This window comes from Curcuma longa, chromosome 5 (assembly GCF_044706935.1).
Source record: "Curcuma longa cultivar G26 ecotype Majalengka, Jawa Barat chromosome 5, ITB_CL_G26_1.1, whole genome shotgun sequence".
Lineage (NCBI taxonomy): Eukaryota > Viridiplantae > Streptophyta > Magnoliopsida > Zingiberales > Zingiberaceae > Curcuma > Curcuma longa.
Genome location: NC_133865.1, coordinates 11,518,123 through 11,528,447, shown reverse-complemented (window position 1 = coordinate 11,528,447; position 10,325 = coordinate 11,518,123). Strand labels below are relative to the sequence as shown.

At 34.4% G+C, this 10,325-nt stretch overlaps 1 long non-coding RNA gene across 1 annotated transcript; it reads right to left on the bottom strand.

The window, feature by feature from the left end:
- Positions 1 to 5,017: 5,017 nt before the first annotated feature.
- Positions 5,018 to 6,533, bottom strand: LOC141828909 (uncharacterized). Its single transcript, XR_012601857.1, has 3 exons — positions 6,476 to 6,533; positions 5,858 to 6,243; positions 5,018 to 5,125 (listed from the first exon to the last, which is right to left on the bottom strand). It is a non-coding gene; the product is annotated as an uncharacterized LOC141828909 (long non-coding RNA).
- Between the last annotated feature and the right edge of the window lie 3,792 nt (positions 6,534 to 10,325).

Sequence of the window (10,325 nt, the reverse complement as noted above, 5' to 3'; positions counted from 1 at the left end):
AACTGATTAATGGGATTGCAAACACCATAAATTAATGTTTATAGGCAAAATTGGAAAAGCACGGCCAATCCAAAACCAAGATTTTGAGTTCAAAACTTTGGCTTCACAAAATGAGAGATTGCTCTACTACAAATATAAATTTAACACATGGTCAAGAGGTTGTCTTTCCTCCTTTCTAAACTAAATTTCTAGAAAAACTTACAAAGCCTTCAACCAAAGCATAAATTTTCATCTTATTCCAATCTATATAGACAGTTGATATTCATAATGAACATTTTGTAAGGAAAGTCTCATATAATATTTTTTGTAATGAGTTTTAATATTTTGATGATTAATGTTCTACAAATAATTTTTTACTTGTATCTTAATTTTCATGAATATACTCCAAAATGGTGGCTTGGGAAGGAAAGTTAAGGTTTATGAATTAACTTAAGTGTTAGAGTGTGAAGGGGTGAAGAGAGAGAGTGCAATATAGTGCAAAGGATGAATTAAAAGAACATTAATATAAATTCATTTATAAGTGGATGTGATTTATTTCTTATTTCTTAAAAATATTTTGAATCACACTAGGAATAAATATGTTAGTATTCGACTTCTGAGAGTATATAAATTGTACTCTAGATTTATTTGATAGGCAAATCAGAGAAAAAATCATCTATCTATTATCAAGAAGAGAGAGAGAGAGAAAAGTACACAATGTAATAGAATCACATAAATGTACAAGATTAGTTAAGCCTGTATATAAGACTTTGTATGTTTGCATCTATTTATGCTAAGTTTACGTCATGTCTATGTTTATTTATTCAATACAAATATTAATTTCAAAAAATAGCAAATCATCCAAAATCATCAAACACACATGGCTTGGATGAACAAATTTCACATTTAAATGGGTTATGTTGATAAGGAATGGTTTATTTAAAACCACATTTGAGGAAGCAACAACCTAACTCGACTCAAGTTCGCTAGCAACAAGCATGACAATGTTGACAAAGAGCAATAGGAAAATCATCTCCATGAAGGAAAAAAGACAATGTCTTTTGTTATTCCATGCCAATTTTGCCTTCTCCATCTTACTTTTACAAAAATAGTAATGAAATAAGAAGTGCATAGTTAATTTCTACATTCGCACTCAATTTGCATAACTTTTATTTGATAATGATACATTCTAGATCATCAGATAAGTCTTATGTGCTCCATTGTGGGTTTAGGGGGGTTTTTGAGTTCTCAATATAGCTCGACTTCTTGAATTCCCCTCACAATTTAGCCTTTGTCGTTTCTCATACAACTTGACTTTCCAAGTTCCCATGCGAGTCAACACCAAACTTCACTTAGTCAATCGAGTTCCCTATGCGACTTGGCTTTTTGAGATCCTTGTGTGACTGACTCAACACTAGAATTTCTAATCAGTTCAAGCACCCTGAGCTTCCTTATGGATCAAACTCCTAGATTCCAAGGCTCAAACTTAGCAAGCTACATTTGAAACTCATCCACGGGTTCATCTAGGTTGAACCATTACCCTAACAATCATCTAGTTGGCATGACCACAATTCAAATGATGGTCCCTCCACATCCTTATATGTTGCTTGTAACAGTTGAGTAATTGACGCTATAAATGATAGTTTCATTGAGATCGACAGTTACAACAAACAACAATTTTAAATTTCTTGGGAGATTGTTGTGTGCAAATTTTCATAGAGATTTCTCTTATAAATACTAAGGTATGTGAACCCTTTATACTCTAGATTTTTTGAATTCTATCCATTCTTCTACTTTCTCCTTTTTCACTACATGTAATGATTTAACTATTGGAAGGGCCTTATCAGAGACAACCTCAAAAACACGATCTGATGTTTCCTTTATGTGTGCAGTTCAGATCATTCCTCTACCTTAGTACTGGTCTTGCAATCAGCTATGTACATTCGGTTGACCTGGAACCCATCTCACCCTCCACACTAGCAACCAGCTCAACATCATATTTTCTTAGGATCAAATAAGATCCAACAATTGCATCACATATATATATATATAGAATAGATGATAGGGCCCTCCTGCGTCGTAACCAACTGCACTTTCTCGATTTACCTCCTCATAGATGGTCGTGGGGCCGACCGTGTGGGGCCGCTAAGGTGGCGGATCCACCTTTGCAGAAGATGATAGGGGCAATTTTGAATTATTTGCACAATAAAATTATTTATAGTGTAGTTGTAGAAAAAATACCTTTACTATTAAAAAGTCTAATTCTTTTAATGTTTTCAATATATAACATGATCAATATAAGATATCTGAACAATTTGTTAGGAGAATCTCATATAGTATTCTTGGTGAGTAGAACTAGTATTATTGATGAATAAACTACATATAAATATCATTATTTTCAAGACCTTTCATTGTGTAATCTTGTTTTATAATTGTCTTGACTGTCTTGCAAGCTAGTAGCTTAGGGATAAGAAGTTACAGTTAGTTTTAAGTAATGTAAAAAATTTAGATGTTTGAAGAGATAAAGAGAGGGAAAGGGTGTATTAGAGCCACACTACCCTATACAATTTTGTTAGAAAATCAAGGGTGCTCTTTTTTTATCCATAAAAAAAGGGCAACCCGGTGCACGAAGCTCCAGCCATGCAGGGTCCGGGGAAAGGATCCATTGTACGCAGCCTTACCTTACCTTTGGCAAGAGGCTGTTTAGGATTTGAACCCGTGACCTCTAGGTCACATGGCAGCAACCTTACCGTTGCGCCAAGGCTCCCCTTCCTTTTTTTTATCCATATCATCAAAAAAATGCCCCTCTTTCAAAATTTATTAAAAGGGCACCCAAACTTTTATTTCATATCCAAAATGCCCTTTTGTTTTTTTATTAGTCTAACCGTAGAAATATGAACTACGGTTTGATAATCCTAGGAGTTACTTTGCACAAAACAACTATAAGTTAGAGTGTATAAGGGTATTTATGGTATCAAATTATGGGTAGGGTATTATTTTGATAAGTTTTGAAAGAGGGGGGCTCTTTGGAAAATATGAATAAAAAACAGTGCTCTTTTGTACATGTGTATGTGATCTTTTTTTCATTTGTTCCAAGAGAGAAAACATAGGAGTGACTAATAATCCACATTAACAACAAGATAGCACAGTTTGCCCTTGCATATGCACTCACTTTAGTTTATGCCTATACATATGTTTGTTTATCTAAAACACAATAAATTTAACACAATAATCCAATCAACATCAATAAAAGTGAATGACAAATTTGTTTAAATCATTAACAGGTATATTAATCCATTATAAAAAATGGATTAAAGCACTTATTTGATTTATAAACGATGAAAAATCTTATTTATCCAATTCTGCAATGATTAATGGGATTACAACCACAATTGTAAGGATGAGTTTCGAGTTTATTGGGGTCAAGTGGTTGAAGGACGCCATTTCCAAATCCAAGTTTGAGGAAGCGATGATTAACCTTGGACTCAAATTGGTTTGTTGTAGCAGCATGAGTGACTACAATCACAAAATGTAAGAAAATAATAATTATCACAAACAAACTAGACAACCTCCTTTCACTACAACAAATATGACTTTTCGCAGCGCACAAAAAGTCTATCCGCAGCGCACCTTGCATGCTGCATAACTCCAAGCTGTTGAAAGTCAAGCACTTTTCGCAGCGCGCGCCTGCGCGCTGCGGATGCTCTTTTCCGCAGCTCGCACCCGCGCGCTGCGGATGCACTTTTCCACAGCGCACAGGCGCACGCTGCGGTTGCGCTTTTCAACAGCGCGTGGGTGCAAGCTGCGGAAAAGTACATTCGCAGCGCGCCGATGCAAGCTGCGAAAAAGTGCATCTGCAGCATGTGCTCGCGCGCTGCGGAAAAATGCATACGCATTTTTTGCAGGCTACTAAATATTTCTATATACACAAATATAATAAAAATACAAATAATTATAAAATCATATCTCTAACATTTATAATCCAACAGACAAATACTACATACAATATCACATTCACAATTATAAAATGAGAGCTCAAACAATTATAATATATATCAGAGTAACAAAAATTCATCTTTACTACAAAAAGTATAAGATCAAATCAATAGTCTCTATATCAGTCAGACAAAACTATAAACATTGATGCCCAAGCGACTGTGCTTCCTATTGCATCCTCAAGGAAAAACATCTCTTCGTTTGGTCGAATTAGCTCCACCTTCTCGACGAAAACTCTATCAATCCAAACTTTCCAATAAGATCCACCAAGACTTTTGCTTTTGGATCCGTGGATGCAATTCGACCTTCTGCAACAGCTCCATCAACAGACCAATGAAGCAGCTTACATCTAGCATTAACATTGATATTTCCAGCAATCACATTCTTTAGTTTTGACTGTATAACAATAAAAAATAATTAATGATTAAACAAATTTTTATAATAAAGCATGTTATAAATAATAAAATAGGAGTATAATATTGTAGTAAGATAGTTACCTGAGGTGCAACATTGCTATCACCACCAATAGAATTTCCAATACCGCTACCAATGCCACCACTACCAACCTAATTTTACAAACCAATATCAGATAAATTTTCCAACTGATATAAAAAAGCAAGTATGGAAAGCAAGTAAATGACCCAATATCAGATAAATTTTCCAACTGATATAAAAAAGCAAGTATGGAAAGCAAGTAAATGACCCAATAAGTATAGCTACATGCATGTGTTTTGTCTGATTTGTAAAGTGACACTAATTAGAGCATTCCAATCTGAAAACATGATGATGATGGCATGTACACATACTTGTCATTTGCCTTCATGTACGTGTACAAATCTTAGCTACCTAATCCCTGCAGCAGTTGATTTTGTGAAGAAAACATTGTTCGTGCAAAAAATATAAACTTACTCAAGAGTTGCTAACACTGTCCATTCTATGTAATATTTCTTCACATATGACACTGTCCATTCTACGTTACTAAGCATCCAAAATGTCTCAGAATACAAATGTTAAGTACTATAAAAGGACTACAAATAACTGACCATTCTATGTAATATTTCTTCACATATGACACTGTGGAATCCACAGAAACGTCGCTAACCAGCCAGACCTCACACAATGCTGCTAAGAGATATGCAATAGATATCCTCTAAAAAATTTTTAAAAAAAACAAAATCAGAAAGTTTGCATGCAACAAAAATGTAAAATTTGACACAAAATGCTAACAATTAACCACTAATGTAGAAAGTAGTATATCATCTCAACTGCCTACTATAAGAACGTCAAAGGGTGTTCTCAAATGTGAATTTCACTTCCAGTTTGTGCAAAGGAAAGCATTAAGAACAATCTTTCTTTTAATCAAATACATTGGCTCAGCATATTCTCAACAAGGTTAAAGCACACAGATAAATTTGAAAAAAAAATGCTATGGATCTTTAACAAACTTTAAGGAACTATTACAGCATATTCCCAACTCAGCTTAACCAATTTAACCTCTAGAATCTAGAACTATTACAGGATGAAGGTGGGAACTGTATTATTTCCAGAAAAAAACTGCAATGAACAATATCTTTGTGGATATTTTTTAATCGTGGTAATTGATTTTTTAAGGAAGTAACTGTATTGGCAAAACTAGCATAATCACCTTTGATAGAAAATTTCACATGTTAGCAACACATACATATGTTTGAAAAAGAAAGGTTAAAAAACTAAATAAAACAAAATATCTTAAACATTTATACCATATTCCAATAATATCTAACTAAATCATACAACTTTTGTAACTCAAATAACAAAAAAAATGTTCGAAAAAAAAACTATTAGACACAAGCATAAGCAATCTGAAACTTACTGTAACCACAATGCCTTTCTCTGTATTTACCTGCAATATGCCCAACCAGCGTATTCGATCTAAGTCGACTCCATATGTCAAATTATTACGGCCATGGAAATATCCACCTTAAATCAAAAGCATGTGAATAAGAAAAAAAAATTACAAAGAAGCATATATGAGTAGTTGCTACATGAATAGGAAGGAGGAAACAGAGATGCTACAACTTGGGCAAAACTAAAAGGACTGCTACAGAAATGTAACTACGTGCGCGGTAAGCAGTAACGTGCAAATGCAATATAGGATGAAGAATGTGCATGGTAAACTGATAGTCAGATTAGGAAGTTTGATGCACCCTGCAGCAGGAAACCCAAGAGGAAGAGATTAGTCGTCCTCAACAGAACTTTCTTCGTGGCAGCCACCTTGCTTGGAGTTCTCTGCTTACATCCTTAGCACTGATTAGTAACTCTTTGGAGAGAATCAAAACAATTATAATAGTCCAGCAAATGCATGAGACAACAATTGACACCGAGAAAAGTTGAACGGGGCAATCAGGCAAGTAAAACTAGGAGGAATTAACAAACACCCGACTAAGTAGGTAGGAACCGCAGGGACTTATAAAGAAGCAGTGAATTAGAGCATAAAAAATGGTAATCCCCCCTTGCGCACCTTAAAGACCAAAGCGACCGAAACGCCAACGCCGAATAGGAAGAAGGGCATGACAAAAACATACTTGTCATTTGCCTTCATGTTTGTTGCTTTCTAATGTACAACAAAAACATGATCAGCATGCAACCTTAAACACTAATTTCTCAACTTAAAACCCTAAAAGCAGAATACCTGCTGTGATTCCGCTGGCGACGGTGGAGAAGAACGGGAGGTGAGGTTGCCGATTCCCACGCGGGAGGAGAAGGGATTCGCGAGCAGGAGGAGAGGTTGCCGATTCGCCTGAGCCGGTGGAGAGGAACGCCGATTCGCGAGCGGGAGGAGAAGGGATTCGCGACTGCGAGCGAGAGGAGAAGAGTCGCGGGTCGCGAGCGGGAGGAGAAGGAACGCCGATTCGCCTCGCGACGGTGGAGAGGTTGCCGATTCGCGAGCGGGAGGAGAAGGGTTCGCGAGCGGGAGGAGAAGGGTTCGAGAGCGGGAGGTTGCCGAGTCGCCTGAGCCGGTGGAGAGGAGCGCCGATTCGCGAGCGGGAGCCGGGAGGAGAAGGGTTTCGCGACTGCGAGCGGGAGGAAAAGCTGCGAGCGGGAGGAGGGGCGAAAATACGTCCGCGGCCGCGAGCGAGCAGAGGAAAAAGGGGGTCAGATTTTTTTTTAACAGCGAAATACCTTTACGCGCTGTCAATATTAAGTTTTTTCAGACTTTTAACAGCGTACATTAATACGCGCTATTAATAATATTTTTTTAATAGCCTTTTAACAGCATATAATTTTTGTACGCTGTAAAAAATAATATTTACAGCGCACTATTATTTATGCGCTGTTAATTGTAAAATATGAAATATTTTTCGCAGCGCACTTAATTAGGCGCGCTGTAAAAGCTATTATTAACAGCACACTTTAATTGTGCGCCGTTGATGACGCGCTGCGGAAAGTTATATTTGTTGTAGTGTATTAAAATAACTTAACAAAGTTTTATCACACCAAAGGGCTAGTTACTAACAACTTATTATGTTACATATTTACAATCAACTTAAAACTATAGTTAGTAAACTATAGTTATGAAAATATTTTTGAATTCATACAATTATGAAAATAGAAAACAATGTATATGTAGTAAACTTACAAATAGGTACTATTGCATGATTTATTAATCCTATGATAAGAGACTCCATAAAATCAATCCTATGAGACTTCATGAAATAATGTTTACTTCCTTTCATTTTTGCTGATGTGTTCTTAACAATCTCATCACCATCCATACAAGCATTGAGTTGGTCTCACTTTTTTTTTATTTTGTCACAATATATGAGTAAAAGATGTGCAACTTATCAAGGTAGGAATATATAATGGCATGATGCATAATATGACCTTGTAGATAGATCGATATGTATGAACGAATATTTGTATATTATAAAAAATAATTAAACACTTACAGTGATTGATGTCTTACAAACTTGATCTTACTTTTCGTGTCCAACAGATGATCCTCATGCTTGTCGTTTGAAGGACATTACGAAATCGAACAACCCTCCAGATTACACGAACAAAATTCCTCTCGATATTAGATGTTCTTTTTTCGCGGAAATCTTAGCCTTCATCATCTCGCTTCACTTGGATGCATTCTTTTAATAGAAGAGAGATTATTGGGATAAGTCATGGGGTAAGTGGATAATTTTGGTAACTGCCCACATCTCCCACTACCAACATCTCTCACTCATCTAAGTTAAGCCATGAAGACCAATTAGTCACAAAGACTAAATAGAACGTCCAATTCATATATAAGAAAAAATAATTCATACGACAGCAAACATTCTGAGCGATTAATGCTAAGAAAGTTATTACACCTTGCATATCCGTTCTTTCAAATAAATTGGAGACATTAACATCTTGCATTTACCTTAGATTAAATTATTTACATTAATATGAATATCTCTAATCCTTCATAATCACTATTATATCGAGAGTATATTCAATATCTTCGATCAATATAATTATTCACAATCACATTTTAGGTATTTAACAAAAAATATAATTAGCCGACTATTGAATAAATGTTAAAGATGTAAATCTATTTCAATCTTCTTTTTTAGCTAGAATCTATTCATGTTAATTAGTCGCTTTCCTAGTCATGTTCTATAAACCGAATCATCTATAGTTAATAGGATACATGTTAAACTAGCAATCTCTAATTAAAATTTCATGTAAATAGCTAAATAGTCACTTAGGGTAAAACTGAGATTAACTTATAATCTCAAGGATCTCATATAGTAGAGAAGTAGGGATTCATTCTCCTACTACCTTTATTGTCTCTATAACACATGTGGTAAGAATCACATGTTATGATGTTATTCTTTTTACTAATAAAGAGCGCATGTTATTTTCAAACGTCATATAAATTTCAATCTAGACATTCATAATGTCTAATCTTGAATTCAATTCATGAATTATAATCTAACTTCTTGCAGATATAGTAAATGGTGTTTACTCCAATCATTATTAATTCACAAATGATATCATTTTGATACAACTATCAAGACGACTCTAATTTACAAGTATATCTTCATTCATAGATTTATTAGATGTCTCATAAGTAATAGTCTTACCTCTATTTATACTTAACAAATAGAGATGATTGTCCATGTGAGAGGGTCAATCTCAACCTACCAACATATTCATCGAGACTTTATTTAAGTGTAACAAAGACATATAGACTGAATAGATCTGGACATTTTATAAACAATCATCTTACATTATTTAATTATCGTACAACATGTTATATTCTACGAAGTCTCAAAGACTTCATATGTTCTTGAAATGACTCTTTAGTCAATATCTTAGTGAAAGGATTTGCAAACATAACACGTATAGATATATACTCAAGAATTATTTTTTTTAACAATTAGATTCCTTACAAAGTTATACTTTATAGCTATGTGCTTGTCCTTGCTGTGATATTTGAGATCCTTAGAAAAAGCTATAGCAGCTTGATTGTTACAATACACTTAACAGGACTCTCACCGTTCTTAGTAATCTTCAAATGTTTTAGGAACCTTTTTAACTAGATGACTTCTTACATAACCATTAAATAAGTCATATACTTAGCTTCCATTGTCGACAACACTACACAAGTGTATTTTTTGCTGTTCCATGAGATGACGTCACCATTCAGCAAGAAGGTATAATCAGATGTGAATTCTATATCATTAAGGTCCCCTACCCAATTTGCATTTATGTAGCCTTTTAAGCTCATATTAGATCATTGAAAATAGAGATAATAATATGTTGCCCCTTTAAGATATCTGAATATTCTCTTAACCGTTTTCTAGTGTCTCGATCCTATGTTTGATTGAAAACAACTAATCAAACCAACAACATAATTGATATTAGTACAGACACAACATAGTAAACATTAAACTATCAATGACATTGACATGTAATTTTTTCTTCATCTCGGCTATTTCTTTTAGAGTCTTGGGACACATACTCTTGCTCAGAACAATAACTTTTGCTATAGATATCTGTTCAATGTTACGATTTGATATGCTGAAATGGTGTAGCATTTTAGTGATATAAGCCTCTTGAGACAAATTCAAAAGTCCTTTTAATCAATCTCCTATGATCTTTACTCTTAAGATGTACTTAGCTTTTCCTATATCTATTATATCAAATTATGATGGAAGTCATGTTTTGACTTCTATCACAAACTTTATGTTATTTTCAATTACTAATATATCATCAACATATAATGATAAAATGATAAACTTTTATTCTTTCTTTCTCAAGAAAATACAATGATTTTCATTGATCATTTCGAAATCATAAGATAAAATGACTTCATTAAATTTTATGATCTA